Genomic DNA, 15,338 nt, shown 5'->3' with positions numbered 1-15,338 from the left:
AGACAGGGTTTGTTTTGTTTTGTTTTACAGCTTTTTTACTTTAGGAATGCTGAAAAGTAAAAAAAATGAACAGTTTTTTTGGGAAGAGGTTTATTATCTTTTGATGCAAAGTCAAAAAGAAAGCCAATAGGGGCGTCAATAGCTGCCGAAATTACACACCATTTTTAAAAACTATATGAACTAAAAAGAACAAAAAATCTTTATTTTTTATATATAAAAATAATCATCTTTGCAAAAAATTCTTACCAACAGGGTCCAGATGAGACTTTTCCTTCAGCTAGAAATGCTTGAGTAGAAGTTTTCAAATCTCTCTTTACCAAATAATCATGTATATAAACATTTAACCTGTTAATAAAACCAGAAACAACAAATTTTAAGACTACACCAGCCAAACAGTTACACAAAATGTAAACATTTGATGAAGAGACTTCATATGATATTAATTTATTAAATAAATTATCTACATTCTAACCTTGTGTATGTAGAAAAACCAAAGATAAACTTCATATGATATTAATTTATTAAATAAATAAGCATCACTTAAACAAAAATACAATATTTATCGAACCGAAGTATAGTTGTATTATGTTAAAAAATAAAATGAAACTAATATAATATTAGGTCCCAAACTGTAACCTAACCCTAATCAAAACATAAACAAAAACTCAAAAGTCAAACAGTTCACCACAAAAACACATATCCCCCTCAAATCACATGAATCCACAAAAACATATTCCAACACACTAAAACCTAACAAAAACAAACAATTTAAACAAAACAAAACAAACAGAAACCATTTATATCACACCAGTCACATACAAATTGGAAAGATAAGGAGTAAATCGGTTACCGATAACAACAAAGAAGATTATTATAAGGATTACCGGTGAAGTTGCCCTCACGGAAAGCAAATTAGGGGAGATCTAACCGCTGAACAAAATCGAAGAACTTAATTGACCTGCAGATCTAACCGGTTCTTTGTCTATTTTTAACACCGAAACTCTCATCATCGTTCTTTACTTTCAATTTTGTGTATGCTGATTCAGGATCTGTTTTGGATTTAAAACCCTACTGAATGGGATTAGAGAAACCCTACTGAATAGGACTATGCAGGGGCGGATCTTAGGTCGGTAATATTAGAGAGAGATAAAGAGAACAATGAAATATTTTGAAGAATATGACAAGTTCGCCTTGAGTTGCAGAGACAGGGAAGAGTAGAAACGGCTGAATATTTTGGGGAAAGGATTAGGGTTTGGAAGAAGACATGGAGACAAAAACCCGGTTCAGAATGAGGAGACGTGGATAGGCTTAATGACGAACACGGTAGCAAATGAAAGGAGAAGGGGACATGTGTCTCAAATGAATGTGGAGGGGACATGTGTCCCAACCTATGAATGTGTAAATTATGATATGCAAAGTTATAAGAGATGTTCCCGTGCTCCATGAGTTGAGAGTTTGACAGGTAAAATGCAAGAATGTAATTCTGGATGTTGAAATATGAGAGTGGAGGCAGTCTTTATAAATAGTTGGTGATGAAACAAACCAACAAATCTATTTGAGGCTGTATGAAAGTATACAGAAAAGGTTAAGTTTCTTGGTTGGGTAGTTAGATAACTAAAATGTGAAACAATTTGAAATGTATAATCTGTCTTTATAGTTGACCAACGTTATCAACTTCAAATCTGGTCTAAAAAGTATTATGTTGCAGAAAGTAAGGATCCATTTATGTGTAAGGTCAAACATATAGGTCAAAGTAAGGAGACAGGGTTTGTTTTGTTTTGTTTTACAGCTTTTTTACTTTAGGAATGCTGAAAAGTAAAAAAAGTGAACAGTTTTTTTGGGAAGAGGTTTATTACCTTGTTGATGCAAAGTCAAAAAGAAAGCCAATAGAGGCGTCAATAGCTGCCGAAATTACACACCATTTTTAAAAACTATATGAACTAAAAAGAACAAAAAATCTTTATTTTTTATATATAAAAATAATCATCTTTGCAAAAAAATTCTTACCAACAGGGTCCAGATGAGACTTTTCCTTCAGCTAGAAATGTCTGAGTAGAAGTTTTCAAATCTCTCTTTACCAAATAATCATGTATATAAACATTTAACCTGTTAATGAAACTAGAAACAACAAATTTTAAGACTACACCAGCCAAACAGTTACACAAAATGTAAACATTTGATGAAGAGACTTAAGAAAAAAAAATAATTAATACAAAAATTAGAAATTTATTTCTTTGAACCATGTGTTTTCCTTCAAAATGCAGCAATGGTGAAGCTACCAAGTAAACATAAGTTACCAAATAAAACATTTTAGCTAAAGTACATAGCGAAAAATGTAGATAAAGAAAATGGGGTTGTGGGCCGAGATTTCTGATGTCGTAATTAATAAAATTCGGCAAAATTTAGCTTTGTAAAACACAAAAGATAGAGGAGAATGAGACCTCTGTAGAAGAAATCAAGTGTTTAGCATAGGGGTGTGAAATCTTGTGGGTGCGTATCCAGCTCTAAAATATATGACCGCAACAGTTTCAGCCTCCCAGAAATCTTGTGACATTCAGCTGCCATTCGTTCGGAAGTTTTCATCAACAAAATAATAATAATAATAATAATAATAATAATAATAATAATAATAATAATAATAATAATAATAATAAAGCAAAGATCCACGCCCGACCGACCGACCCCGTTTAGAATTTACCCATTTTATAGCTAGTAACAAACAAAATGGAAAACATATTTAACATACCACACTTACTTGCTTTTCCAGAAGAAAAAAAAAAGAAAGCATGTTTGAAGACTAAACCAAATTCAAGAAAGTAAAAAAAATGGAAACAAAAGATGATTACGTGTTTCAGTGAAGCAAAGAAAGTTAAAACATTTTACCAGCAAAGTAGACTTTCATAACCAACTAAAATTACAAAAAAAAAAAAATGCACATCAAGATGCAAAGTAAATCCCCTAAATAATAGCCATGAACTACACATGTTTTACAAGCTGTATTAACAACTTATAGCTATGATAAGTAGCAAACTTATGGTTGTTAACTATATCAGTATCTCTACATGTGATTTTAAGAGATTAAAATACCTGAATTCCAAATGATCCGACTCCACCAGCAGCATAAACAACTGCATCAGCTAGTCAACCAACCTTGGCTCGCAAACCGGACCCGGCTTGGCATTGCGGCTGTTGCTGAGAAGCCGGCCAGGGCGAGAACGCCAGTGTTTCTTGCTAACGTTCTTGCCGCCACGGAGTTTGGACGTCATTAAGGGCCATAACAAACCTTCATATTCAAATCAAAAAATTACCATGACAAACCTTCATATTCAAATCAAAAACAGATGCTTCTGCAGATCGATTCAAATAACATGAACAAAGACCTTCAAAATTACCGAGTAAAATATTAACCATATCAGAGCCAGTGGCGGACCTAAGAATTTTTTTTCATGGGGGGCGGAGCTTTTTACTCCTATAGCGCTATACATGTCGAAGGGAGGCTCGTGAGAGCTAATGACTAAAACATATCACATAAGTATGGTCCACGTAAGCATCAAGTATCATAACATAGTAGTCATATATAGGGATTGTTTTGTGCATTGCATAAAGAATAAGTTTAAGTGTAGTTTAATAGTAAAACATGTTACACCCCAAAAAGTGGTAAACATAAAAAAGGGGGTTGCGAGTATACTCACAAATTTGCATATGCTTTCCGATTATCCAATGTGACGAAGTTGATGGGGTTAGAAAGTTGAATGTGTAGGGTTAAAGTTGTAGTATGCTTAGAGTCGAGATTCGGTATTTAAAACAACATAAAAGTAAGATATGAGAATAGCATGTGAAAATAATCATCTTCAACACTTAACCCTTGTATGACACTTGGTAACCACAAGGGTTATGATAATGTTTTCATGAGTTGAACACCCATAAGAATCACAACAAGGTTTAGGTCTTAGGTGATGTTCTACTACTTTAACATATAAACACAAGTTCAACATCAAAGGTTCGAATGAGTGTATATATATACTTAGGTTAGGTACTACATATTATTTAGTCCAATAATTCAAGTAGGAGGTAGAAGATTAGGATCTTTATTTAGGCACCTCGTATTATCATAGATGTCATGTATGGGGTAGGAAGGACATGCTTCCATTTAGGAGCCCCTTGAATGTTCACCACTTCACTTGGTGTAACAACAACCAAGGAGGGTCACGAACTAGGATTTGCACAATAACATAAACAACCTAACTATAGAGAAATCATCAAATCATGTGAGGATTGTATGTAGGACAACCCAAGTCGTTCCATAATCACTCATGTATCAAAGGCTATGTTTGACATGATTTGTGGGTTGAAACCCTAAACAAAACACCAAGTTTATGAGGTTTAATCCTCTGATTTTAAATGTCTCAACCTTGTTTTTAAGCTTAACCAACCATGGGATAAGTTGTAAGCATTAGGACATAGGTATGAGATGTGTTGAACACAAGTTACATAGGTTTAAACAAGTTTTTGATGAACATAAAAACAAACAGAAAGTTTATGGACGATTTCGGGGCATTTCCAGGTCTGATTTCTCCAAGGAGAAGTCTAGGAATCGAACCCCATGATTATCCAAGTAAGTAGGAAAAAGAATCAAGTGATTTCGTTAAGAAATGAGTGAGTTATGCTCATTTTCGTGAAGGGGTGTCAATCTGCTCGAACCCTTGCTTTCAGCTACGGTTTGGAGGATGTTTTGAGAGTTTTTAGTGTTGCAAAAGTGGTAGGGAGGCTGGTTATAAGTGGTATTTATAGGGGGAAGGATTAGGGTTTCAATGGGTTGGGCTTTGGAAGTGTTTAGAAGGGGTTACACCTTGAAACTAGCCCACAAAGCCCAACTATATGGGGCTGAATTTTGCTGAATTGGGGCTGCCATATTTCTTTATTTTTTTATTCTTTTAAAACATTATAATGAGTAATTTTGTTAATTAAGTTGTGTAATAATATGCAACAATGTTTCCCCTAACTTGTAACAAGGTGAAATATGAAATAAAACATGATTTAACTAGGTAAAAAGTGTAATGTACAAGTATGTAACATGTTTGTAAGTGACAAGTATATGTCACATATTAGATGATTAACCGTTGTCTAAATAAGCATATTATTAGGGGTTTTTAGGTAACAATTTGAGGACAAGCATGGACATGCATCGTGAATAAGTATCGTATAAGTATGAATTACAAATAAGGATTTGATGTACAATGAATTCCAACGTATGAACATGTATGAATATGTAGATGGCGAAACTCTCATCATCGTTCTTTACTTTCAATTTTGTGTATGCTGATTCAGGATCTGTTTTGGATTTAAAACCCTACTGAATGGGATTAGAGAAACCCTACTGAATAGGACTATGCAGGGGCGGATCTTAGGTCGGTAATATTAGAGAGAGATAAAGAGAACAATGAAATATTTTGAAGAATATGACAAGTTCGCCTTGAGTTGCAGAGACAGGGAAGAGTAGAAACGGCTGAATATTTTGGGGAAAGGATTAGGGTTTGGAAGAAGACATGGAGACAAAAACCCGGTTCAGAATGAGGAGACGTGGATAGGCTTAATGACGAACACGGTAGCAAATGAAAGGAGAAGGGGACATGTGTCTCAAATGAATGTGGAGGGGACATGTGTCCCAACCTATGAATGTGTAAATTATGATATGCAAAGTTATAAGAGATGTTCCCGTGCTCCATGAGTTGAGAGTTTGACAGGTAAAATGCAAGAATGTAATTCTGGATGTTGAAATATGAGAGTGGAGGCAGTCTTTATAAATAGTTGGTGATGAAACAAACCAACTATTTGAGGCTGTATGAAAGTATACAGAAAAGGTTAAGTTTCTTGGTTAGGTAGTTAGATAACTAAAATGTGAAACAATTTGAATGTATAATCTGTCTTTATAGTTGACCAACGTTATCAACTTCAAATCTGGTCTAAAAAGGTATTATGTTGCAGAAAGTAAGGATCCATTTATGTTGCAGAAAGATTTGTAAAATTAAAAAGAAAATAAGCTTATTTTTGTAGGTGACACTGATAATTAATAAAACAATTTCATGGATAGTGTAAAAAGGTGGTTCAACTATGTAGCAAACTGGTGTTGTTTATTATCTGGTCATTTGCTTATTATTTTAGAAAAGAAAATGAAAAATAGTGATCGTATATGAATTGAGTGGGAATGGATTGTGTTAAGGGGGTAGATGGGGTGTATTCGGTAAACCAACATCGGGGGTAGCAGTCACCAAGCGGTAACACCGTCGCTGGTGCCGTGGGGTAGGGTTTGCAGGTTGTAGTCACCGAAGAATGGAGTGAGGATTGTGTGTCTGTGTGTGTTTGCCTGGAAAATAATGCAAGGGGATGGGTACATGAGGGTACACCAGCGCTGGTTTCGGCGGGTTCAAAGAGGAGAGGTGATGTGTACATTGAAGATTGGTTGTTGGGAAGATATGAATGGGTTACGCCTCGTCAACTCTAATTATTAACATGCATTATTATGACAATTTTAAGAATACAATTCTCCTTTGAACATGATTTTATCGTTAATTAGAGTTAAGGTAGGCCAACGCTTCAGGGCGGTTGACAATTTTTCTGCATGATGCGGCAGTGATTTGGCCATTGTCGTTTTGGTTCGTGGTGTATAGAAAAAGGTAAAAAAAAAAGCAACTACCAATTGGTGATGTGCATTCTAACATAAACACACTATTAAAAGTTCTCATAATTAACAGAGAATTAACAAAGAGTATAATAGTTTTTTAATAATAAAAAGTTTAAAAAACGTCTATTAAAAGTTCTCTTAATTAATAGAGAGTATAATAGTTTTTTTTATAATAAAAAGTTTAAAAAACGTCTATTATAAAATTACAGAAAAAAAAAAATTCTACAGGTAGAACACTTTTAACTTCTTGTTCTAAACAAACGAAAACATATTCATAATACGTAACAAGTGATATTTATGTTTTTTTTTTCTCGATTTCATTTTATTGGATGAAACATTATGTGTATCTTTACACACCATAAGAAAAACCCATTTGAACAAAGATATAAAAGACATAATCATTCTACATGATAAATTATACGAGATTAAATAAACACCAGTACTCCACCATTTGTTGTTAAAAGGTTTTCTCTTAGGAAATCCATCTTCTCGGGCGTCATTTCTCCATCGCAGAGGGCACCAATAAATGATCTCAGGTTAGAACCCTTGAATGTTTTGTTCGTACATCTATGCACTGTTCACCATTTGACATAATGATAGCTAAGAAAAGTTGTACCAATAGACCATAGCTTGTAATATATAATTCCAACACTAACCGTCTTGGGTTTGATTATTAGGATGAAGACATTTGAGTTTCAATATTGATTTTGATGAAGGAATTTTACAACAACAATCATATCCGAGAAACCCCATAAATATAGCGAAATTACTAGTAGGGTCCGGCGAGGATAAAATGTAAGTAGACCTTACCTTTACCCATAGAGATAGAAATACTGTCTTCAGAGAGACCATCGGTTCCAAACAAACGGCCGAAACACATACATATATATGGGAAGGTTAACGTACAATAATCCTTAACATGCAATGCGTATAATAGTAAATTACGCATGTTATAAAACTCAGACCCCAATTACTCATAAACAAAAAACTATAATCACGCATGAATAAAAATCATAATCACGCATGCGGTAACAAAAAAAAACAACAAAATCACGCATGAATAAACCCTAGTCACGCATGTTTTATATTCATAATTACGCACGTTATGCATACGCAACGCACGCTAAGGACTGCTTATTTTAAACTATCTCGATACACGCACACACACTCAAGAAACTCAATAAGTGGATTAAACTTGCCACATATTAGACTTTTTCAGACGAACATTTTTTTGTCATAAGAGAGAAGGAGAACATGTTACACTTTTTTGGGATTCAAAAGCAGATTTTTCAGATTTAATGAAGTGTAACATTTTAGAATCTAGAATTTACGAGTTTTTTTAATTTATAGTGCATGTAAAAAAATGTTACTTGTTTTTATGGAAAGGTTTTAGTCTAATAGACACACATATTACACCTTTTTTTGTCGGACACGAAATATAAAAAGTAAAAAGATTTTACATGCCTTTTGTCAGAATGTAACATGTTTTATGAAAAACATATTTTGTAACACTCAATTCCAACCATAATTTTTTTAGGAGAGTGGAGATGAGGTTCTTTAAGTTTCTTTAACTCACATGAGTTTTTTATATCATTTCTCTCTCTCTCTCTCTCTCTCTATATATATATATATATATATATATAGAGTAAGGTTAACATACAAAAAGGCTTATCGTACATTATGTAGGCGACGCGCGCAACCGTCGGATCATTGCCCTAATCACGCATCAGACACAAAATAACGCATGGGATCTATTTTTTGGTGATAATCACGCATGAGTATGTTAATCACGCACGTTATACTGGCAAAAAAAATAATCACGCACGTTATAGTTATTGTCGCGTACGATAATGTATGATAAGCGGTTTTGTACATTATACTTATTCTATATATATATATATATATACTATATTATAATACATGAGGGAAGGATTTCCAAAAGTTAAGAACTTCTTCCCCCATTATTTATAAATAAACCCCTAGAATGAGGGTAAAGTGGTCTTTTAAACCATAATTATTTTTTAGTCCCTCAATCTATTACATTTAAATCCTTGACATTTAACATAATTATGGGTAATTAGTTACACTCCCCCCCTCTTTAATTCTTTAATGTATTCCTGCGATATCTTACAACCCGTAATGTTTTAAAAAAATCCGAAGGTACCATGACGATCGGCACATTTTTTTAAACGTTTCGATAGTTGTCTTTTTTAGTTTCGCCGTACGTTCATAAAGTACAAATAGCCGATGCGTAAATGTACAATTGATTAAAGCCAACATTTGTTTTGTACCCAAGTCAGCTTTGACCATTACCTAGCTACCGTACATTAACATTTGTTTTTTACCCAAGTTTTTTATTTTGAACGGCATTAATAAACTAAATATTCCCTAATTTTACTTGTACAGAGTCAGTTTGTTGTGGCATGTTTAATATAGTAAGTATAGATAAAACTCACAACAAACTTCCTATTAAACATGCCACAACAAACTAAACAGGATATGTGCATCTTATTTTAAAAACTTAAAACTCACAACAAACTTCCTAAATAAATGGATGACCAATCTAAAACTAAACCCTAATGGACTACTATAAATACATAGCAAACACTCACAATTCTACATTTCTATTGCTAAACAGATTTAAAATATGGAGCCAGTTCTGAATTCACTTGATGCGAAAAAACAAGCATGCGATATTGAAAAATCTAAGGTCGGTTCTATGATAAGTTTTGTTATATCGCAATAATGAATAATTGTTTTCTTTTAGTTACTTTTATGTGAATACTAACTTATTTGATTTTTCAGATTCAACACACCAATTTAAACACCCCAGTTGTCGAACAAGCTTTTGTTAATTTTTAAGTAATATTTTCGCTTATAATCTTTCATATTAACAAGTTCATTATATTATTAATTTGGTGTTTTATTGTAGGGTGATGGTGATAATAGTGTTGAAATTATTTCTTATAGTGCAATGTTCAGTCCATACAAGTCTAAGCTTCAACGTCAATTTAGTGAAGAGGTAATTTTAAAATTTATTTAATCTTTTTTAAATTTATTATTCTATATTTGTTCTTTTTTTTAAATTTATTTAATCATTTTTTAACTTTTTTATTAAATTTTTGTTTTTTAAGGATCGGAAGTATGAGAATCAAAAGAAAAGATCTAAGAAACTCTCTGAATGGAAATGGGTCGAGGTTAAAAATTTAGATGATTCTGAGGACGATGAGAAAGAAGATGAATTAGATGATACTGCTGATTCGAGCACAAACAAGAAAAACGGATCAAAAAAGTAGAGATTTTAGATGAAATATATCAAGTGTTTTTATGTTTTTTTTTCATTTTCAGTTGTTTTGTTTGATATAGACTATCCCATGAATAATAAAGTTTATTTTATATTTAAAGTTTATGTTTTGTGTTATTTTATTGCACTTATAATTTACATCTCGATTGAACTAATATACTTTAGTACTTAATCATGTTCGTATTATATAATTTACATGTTCGTACTTGATCATTTCCAAAGAGATAAATTCGATTACCAAGAATGGCCAAAACATGAAAACTACCTCTTGGTTTGGAGTAAATTCAAGATTGTATTTACAAAGCACACTAAACTTATTCAATTTAACAGTCATGTTTCACGAGGATTTCGTATATATCCATTAGTGCCTTCTATAAAAAAAACTGTTGGACGACACGCGATATGAAAAAATAATTATATAATATTATAGATTTTTCAAATAATTTGTATTTCTTAAATAAAAAGATAAAGTTAATAAAGATATAAACTTTTACATCCTATTTTTTTTATAAAAACTGTTTTATAAAAATATGATTTTTTAAATATTTATAAAAATGAAATTTAACATTGGTTAAAGGTGTTTAAAACGTACCTACAAGTCACCTACTATTTTTTACTTTTTACTTTTTCAAAAACGAAAATTTTAAAATTAAAGTTTATTGGATGAGTATGATGTGGATATTTAAAAAAGTTATGGACTTTAAACAATAAAATTATAAATTTTATCATTTCACCAACAAAATAAACTTACTTTATAACGATATCAACTTATTTTTTATTTTTTGTCATTTGTTTAGTATTTTTTATTAACAAACGAATCTTTACATGTTTAAAACAGTTTTTCTATACTTTATTTATTATTAATTTTTATAACAAAACAAAACTTTGATATTTAGTAGATAGAAGATAAACTATGTTCCAAAATTTTTGAAATTATTTAATACTAATTTACGGATTAGTAGATAGATAGTAAACTTATCCCAAAATTTTAGGAATTATTTAATACTAATTTACGATATCTAGTAGATAAATAGTAAATTATGTCCCAAAATTTTAGGAAATATAAGTCAACTAATAAAAAAATAATTATTGCAGTTATTCTTGGATATTAATCTAATAATTTGCATTTTTTAATTAAAAAGTAATAAAGTAATAAACTTTAAAGCTAAACTAAAAAACTGAACTTACTATGATATAAAGTTAATAAAAAAATAATTATTTTATAAACATTTTTATAACAAGTAATATAAATAAAATACTCCAGAAATTTACAATCTTTACTAGATAAATTCTAAACTGGGTTCCAAATTTTTAGGAATTATAAGTTCAACTATATTGTTATAGATAATATTAGTCAGTTCTAAAATAATTATTTACCAACTTGACTAGATACATAGTAGTAGATTGTGTTGCATATTTTTAGGGATTATTAGTTAAAAGTAGACTCATATAGATAAGATTAGTTAGGAACTAAAAATTTGAACTTAGTATGATATAAAGTTAATAAAGATATAAACTCTTATCATCCTATTTTTTATAAAAACAATTTATGAAATCTTATAAAAATATAATTTTTTTTATATTTGTAAAAACCCGAAATTTAACAATTTAAGTTAAAGCTCTAAAACATACTTACGAGTCAAATACTATTTTTTATTTTTATAAAAATGAAAATTTTAAACTTAAAGTTTATTGGATGAGTACTATGTGGATATTTATAAAAAGTTATGAACTTTAAAGAATAAAATTATACTTTATAATTTAACCAATAAAATAAACAAACTTTACAATTATAACAACTTATCTTTTATTTTTTGTCTTTTGAGTATTAATTTTTATACAAAAAAAAATATTTTTTGTCTTTTGGTTATTATTTTTTATAAAAGAACAAAACTTTTACACATGTGTAAACTTATGACATATATCCACCACAATAATGTTATCATAAATATTATACGAATAAGAAAACTACCAGAAACGAGTTTTGCAATGCAAAGTGTCGCCCCCGCCGCATCGCGCGGGCACCCTACTAGTATATATATATATATATATATAGGTAGAGGATCCTGTAAAAAGTACTCAAAGTGTGAGAAGTGTGAGAAGTGTATTATAACACTATATATAATACTATATAACACCATATAAACACAGTATAACAATATGTAACACCATATAATACCATATAACACTTTGTAACACTATATATCATTATATAACAAATATAACACTATAGGTTGTCTGATAGCATGCCTATGATAGATGTATAGTGTTATATTTGTTATATAATGATATATAGTGTTACATAGTGTTATATGGTATTATATGGTGTTACATATTGTTATACGGTGTTTATAGGGTGTTATATAGTATTATATATAGTGTTATAATACACTTCTCACACTTTAGGCCCTTTTTACACTATTCTTACCCTATATATATATATATATATATATATATATATATATATATATATATATATATATATATATATATATATATATATATATATATATATAGGGGAAGGTTCATTGGGAAACACTAAAAAAGTGGGGAACAGCGGGGAACCGACTCAAACGAACTCTGATTGGACTCATTCCAGCGGCGTTGGAACCGGCTCGTCGAACCCTAACTAAGATATCTTAACCCTAAACCCTAAATCCTAACTCCTAAACTCTAAACCCTAAAGCTAAAAAATAAGGCTAAAACATAAGCTAAACCGTAAAATCTAAACTATAAACCCTAAAAGCTAAACCCTAAAGGCTAAACCTAAAGCTAAAGCTAAACCCTAAAAGCTAACCCCTAAAGCTAAACCCTAAAAGCTAAACCCTAAAGCTAAACCCTAAAAGCCAAACCCTAATATATTTAGGGTTTAGGGGTTATGATTTAGGGTTTAGGGTTAAGAGATCCTAGTTAGGGTTCGACGATCCGGTTCTAACGCCGCTGGAATGAGTCCAATCAGAGTTTGTTTGAGTCAGTTCCCCGCTGTTCCCCAATGAACCTCACACTATATATATATATATAGGGGAAGGTTCAAATGAAAACCACTAGTTATTGTGAAAACTCGAAAACTAACTAAAAAAGCCAAAAAAACATACCATTTTTTTTTGCATAACAATTTTCGCAGGTTTTTTTATATAAAAAAAATTTTCAAAAAAAAAAAAAAATTGTGTAGTGCACATGTGTAGTACACTACTACACATGTGTATGTGTACTACACATGTGGTCATGTGTATTATTACACATGTGGTCATGTGTATTATTACACATGTGTACTACAATTTTTTTTTGAAAAAAAGTTTTTTTTTCATATATAAAAACCAGCGATTTTTAAAAAAAAATTGAAAAAAAAAATTTTTGTGTGTTTTTTAGGCTTTTTTTTAGTTAGTTTTCGAGTTTTCACAATAAAAGTGGTTTTCATTTGAACCATCCCCTATATATATATATATATATAGGGTAGGGTTCATGCGAGAACCACCTTTATTGCGAGAACCGCGAGAACCAATGTGAACAGGGGGCAATTTTGTAAATACCAAACATCTTTGAAAAACACGCTTACCTGCGTTTCCCTTTACCATCAGACTTCAACATAAATTAAATTACATTGAATCAAAACTTTCACGTCCACTATCATCTGAACTGTGATTCAATCAAAATATCTCAACATTTTTCAACCTGATTCTCTCAACAATTCATCGCTTACAATCGTTTTCATAATCGTCCCTGATACATCATCACTTCACCATCATCCGTTCACCATATCGAAGCATCTGGATTCAGATTGTATCTCAGATTTGGGATTTTACCAGCAGATATTTCATATTTCGTCATATAATCGAGGTTAGTTCCCAAAATTCATCCGGTGATTATAAGAATAGTTGATTCAATGAGTGTGTCACTACGACGGTATCGTCAGGAATCAATCGTCATCGGAATCGTCATCGCCGACGGAATCATTGACGGATTTGTAACATAGATATTGTCATATAAATCGAGACACCTTTTGCAAGTTTATACAATTCGTTTATACTGTTATACAATAGATAATTTGTAGTTTGTACTTTTATATGATAGATAATTTGTAAATTCAAACATCGTTTTGTATTGTGTAATATATATAGTTATGCACATGTGCATATTTTGACATCATAGGTTTAATAGAATTGGATATTAAGGTAATTTTTGTGTGATATGTAGTTATGCACAATGCACATGTGCATATTGTGCAATAACATGTGAATAAGGTAGTTAATGTTGATGCACATGCCATTGAATAAGGTATTTAGTTGTATTTTGGTGTGATGTATAGTTATGCACATGTGTATTTAACGTTAGATTATGTTAATAAGGTAGTGTTATGTGATATATATATATATATATATATATATATATATGCACATGTGCATAGATTTACAAAATATGTTAATATGCACATGTGCATAATTTGTCATAATAGGTTAGTAAGGTATTTAATGTTTATCCACATGTTCATTGTATATAATCAATGGAAAAAATCGAAAAAAGTAACATTTGTATTAAAGTCAAGGGATGAAGGGTTATCAAGAATGCCTGGCGCAACACCCGGACGCAACACGGAAGACGAATATGAGAATGTTAAACAAAAAGGTTAGAATCTGTTTATTTAGTATTAGGTTAACAATGTCATTTATGATGGTGTACATATGTATAGTTATGTACACATGCATATTTTACCATAATAGATTTTTTGATTATTAATGTTATATATGGTTAGTGATAATACGAATTTTGATTTGGTATATGATAAGGTTTATTATTGAAGCAAGCCTGTTGATGAGGTCAATAATGTTAATGCAAATGTGCATAGTTATGCACATATGCATGTTTTTGATAGAGTAAGTTAATAAGGGTAGGCATATGGATCACGGATGCAAATGTGCATAGTTATGTATATATGAATACTTTGACAAAATAGGTTAATAAGGTCATTCATGCTGATGCACATGTGCATATTTTGCCATAATATGTTAATAAGGTCGTTTATGTTGATGCATATGTGCATAATGTATATGGTGATGATAAAGTTAGTGTTAATGTTAACGCACATATTAATTGATAATTCATGTTTATTGATCCTATTTTTTTGGTTTGTTTATTATTGTAGATCAACAATGGAAGAACATCGAAGAAAGTAACTTTTTTTTTTTGAAACCAAGGGAAGAAAGGTCAAATAAAATGTCGGATGGAATGGAATATGATTACGCGACGGTTAAACAAAAAGGTAAAAAGGTTGATTAATGTTTGATGATACAGTCGGAAGTTTATGCACATGTGCATCCTTGTGTTAAATTCATGTTAAATGATATCATTTATGTA

The sequence above is a fragment of the Helianthus annuus genome, chromosome 7 (genome assembly GCF_002127325.2).
Source record: "Helianthus annuus cultivar XRQ/B chromosome 7, HanXRQr2.0-SUNRISE, whole genome shotgun sequence".
NCBI lineage: Eukaryota > Viridiplantae > Streptophyta > Magnoliopsida > Asterales > Asteraceae > Helianthus > Helianthus annuus.
The sequence above is the reverse complement of the archived record's forward strand: the minus strand, read 5'-3'. Positions refer to the sequence as shown.